Genomic DNA, 3,680 nt, shown 5'->3' with positions numbered 1-3,680 from the left:
AGGGAAGGAGAAGATGGTTTGCCGTTGAAGCTGAGTTCTGGATGAACTCAGGTTCGGCAGCCGAAGGGTCATTCGGCCGCCGAACCTCCTGCATGGTGGCTTGGTTGCCACAGCTTGCCCCGAGTGTTTTTGCATGTTCGGCTCTGTTTGAGGGATTCGGCCGCCGAAGGTGCTTGAGTTTCGTCTCTGGAGAGGACATTCGGCCGCCGAACCTGCCGCCGAAAGTGTCCTGTCCAGCTTTCTTTTGCATGCTTTGCATGAGTTTTAGAGTGAGATTAAGGGGATTCTTGGGGCAGTTAATAGAGTTGTTAGTAAGCTAGTTTTGGTCCCTCATTTGAGTCTATCTGTATAGGTACAGACCAGAGGAACCAGAGAGAGCAGCAGTGAGTACTGCTCCAGAGGTTCAGAGCCTGCAGAGTCAGTCAGTCCAGATAGCCAGAGGTGAGTGGAACTAAACTTATGACTTTTAATTGAACCACAAACTGCTTTTAGCATATCTCATGCATCATGTTTATGCCATAGGTTGATTACATTAGTATTCACGAATATGTTGCATTGCATCGTTATTTGGTGATGTGAGTGAATGCTGAATGATCCAATAGTCTCAGACAGGAAGTCCAGGAGCCTTTGACTACGCCCTGGCAGGTATAGAGAAGTCCAGGAGCCTTTGACTACGCCCTGGCAGGTATAGCAAAGTCCAGGAGCCTTTGACTACGCCCTGGCAATGGTAAGTACACAGGTGTTATATACACATATACATATATGACAGGAAGACCAGGTGCTCGATTCTACGCCCTGGCACAGAGTTACTGGGACTATGTGGTGACAGGTTTACTCTTGATGTGGCTTGTCTGTGATATGGTGCATTCCATGAGATCATATTTTACTGAGATGTTTTACTGTTCTACTCACTGGGCTATAGAGCTCATCCCACTCCCTTAACCCCAGTTTTGCAGGTTCAGTGTACAGTGTACAGGGACAGTCCAGCAGAGAGGAAAAGTAAAGAGATCTGTAATAGCTTAGAGTGGACATGTAATATTAAAGAGATGTAATAGTTGTTGCTTGACCTAGTGATGTATGTTTTGTACATGATCTGTATATGGCTATATGTTTTCCTGTATGTGAAAACCAGGCTTAACAGGTATGAGTTAACCCATCTAGAGCAAGCTCTAGTCAGGGACAGAGTACAGAGTACATGAGTACAGAGTACAGAGATAGTGCATGCACAGGTTAAGCCTTGGTTCAGAAAAGAGTTTTATTTTCACAGAAAATGTATGATCATGTATGAGGTTTACAGGTACACAGAGAGTATAGCAGGCTTGCTACGGGTTCTGGCGGCCTTAAGCCGACCTGAATCCTAGCGCCGGTGACGGTCCATTTTGGGGTCGTTACAGATTGGTATCAGAGCCCTAGGTTCACATGGTCGGACCTATAGAGACAGTGTTGGGCTCAGACAGGGTAGAAGTGGTCAAGCCCAATAGGAAATCATGTCCACTAGGATAGGGTCTTGAGTCCTATCTGTTATGATATGCCATGAGTGTTGTATGTGTATGATTGCTATGTGATGGTTATATGCTAAAGTGGTATGTTCTCTGTTATGTTTCCAGAGTAAAGATGCGAGGAACTCGTCGATCAGCTCGATTGACTGGAGTCCCACCAGAGAATGAGAGACCAGCTGCTCGTCCTCCTGCATTGCCAAGGGCAAGGTCTCAGAGATCTAGCAGGGAAGGTACGTCAGTAGACCCTAGAAGGTCTGTTGACGAGAGCAGAAGAGGAACAGCTAGGGGAGGAAGATCAGAGGAAAGGAGGGAAGCTATGGAGATTGATCAGTCTAGAGATGACAGCATGGGTATAGGCAGTTTTGAGGAAGGTATGGGAGAGTCGCAGGGAGGTGCTCAGACCTCAGGTTTTGGCTATCCAGAGTATCCGATGGGAGGTATGTCGGAGTACTCGAGTTTTGTGCCATATCCTCCTTATATGCCTTATATGCCTTATCCTTACTATCCACCATATCCTATGTATCCCTCTTCCCCTACCCATCCAAGTGCAGCACACCTAGAGCCAAATGAACCAGTACCACCACCAGAACCAGTAGCCCCTGTTGTTGATAGACATGAACCTAGCTCATCTGGAGGTAAAGTCCAAATGACGGAGTACTTGAAATTGGATGCTCCTAAATACAACACGGGAGATGATCCATTTGATTACCTCAGAGCAGTTAGGATGATAACCAGTGAATTGGGAGCAGATGATAGGAGAGCCATTGAGATGGCAGGTTTCACATTAAAATGCAAGAAAGCCAGAGAATGGTTTAAAAACTATGTGGAGCCTAGAATGGACAGCATGTCATGGGGAGAGTTCGCCAATGAATTTGCAAGGTGGGCTTTTCCTGACAGTTCGAGGGAGATGAAAGTCATTGAATTTGAACAGTTGAGACAGACAGAGGAGATGAGTGTTGATGAATTCACAGATAAGTTCCTGGATCTGCTTCAGTACGTGGGTCAAGCCTATGATACTGATCAGAAGAAAGCAAGGAGATATACGATGAGACTGCATCCCAGGTATGCTTCCTTGATTCTTCCAGCAGAAAAGGAGAGTTTCCATACCATAGTAGACGCAGCCAGGAAAATGGAAGCTAGTGCCAATATTCAGAAACAGTCAAAGGCACAGGCTTCGGGTTCTAAAGCCCCCACACCAAGCAGTAAAAGATGGGATAGAGCAAAAGGAACAAAGAGTAAGTTCTGGAGTAAAGTTAAGTCCGGTTTGGGAATAGGTAGTGGCTCAAGCTCTGGCACAGCTCCAGTCTGCAGACGATGCGGAAAACCACATGGCGGAGTTTGTCGGTTGGGATCTACAGCTTGTTTTCGATGTGGACAGGAAGGGCATATTGCTCGGGATTGTCCGCAGATGACTTTTGCACCATCCCAGCAGATGAGTTCAGGCAGTGTGGTACAGCCAGTTGTACGGCCAGCAGCTCCAGTCATGCCTCAGATTAGTGGCAGAGGTAGAGGGAGAGGGGTAGCCTCTACTTCAGCAGCAGGTTCCCGAGGTGGAAATCCGGTAGCCCCAGCACGGATTTTCACAGTGACACAGGAGGAGGCTAACACGTCGAACACAGTGGTGTCAGGTAATCTCATCATTGGGTGTTCAGATGTGTATGCTTTGATGGACCCCGGTGCTTCTCATTCCTTTATTGCTTCGAGAGCCATAGAGAGATTGGGTTTGATCAGTTCTGAGTTAGAGTATCCTCTCTGGGTCAGTGGACCTAGATGTGACCCATCAGTGGCAGTGTCAGTCTGTCGTTTCAGTCCAGTATTCATAGAGGGTAGATACCTTCCAGCTGACCTTGTGGTTCTCGAGTTGACGGATTTTGATGTCATTCTAGGGATGGATTGGTTATCTACATATAGTGCTACGTTGGACTGTCGAGAGAAGCTAGTGAGTCTTAGAGACCAGGATGGGTCAGAGTGTGTCTTCAGAGGAGACAGGAGAGGTACACCCAGAGGTATGATTTCAGCCCTTCAGGCTCGTCGTTTGCTTAGGAGGGGTTGTCAGGGGTTTCTAGCTCATGTGAGAGAGCTAGACAGTCAGGTGAGGGAACCAGCCACAGTACCAGTAGTCCGAGAGTTTCTCGATGTGTTCCCAGACGATTTGCCAGGACTACCACCTGATAGGGAGAT

Source organism: Manihot esculenta, chromosome 4, assembly GCF_001659605.2.
Source record: "Manihot esculenta cultivar AM560-2 chromosome 4, M.esculenta_v8, whole genome shotgun sequence".
NCBI classification, from domain to species: domain Eukaryota; kingdom Viridiplantae; phylum Streptophyta; class Magnoliopsida; order Malpighiales; family Euphorbiaceae; genus Manihot; species Manihot esculenta.
Note: the sequence above shows the minus strand (reverse complement) of the source record.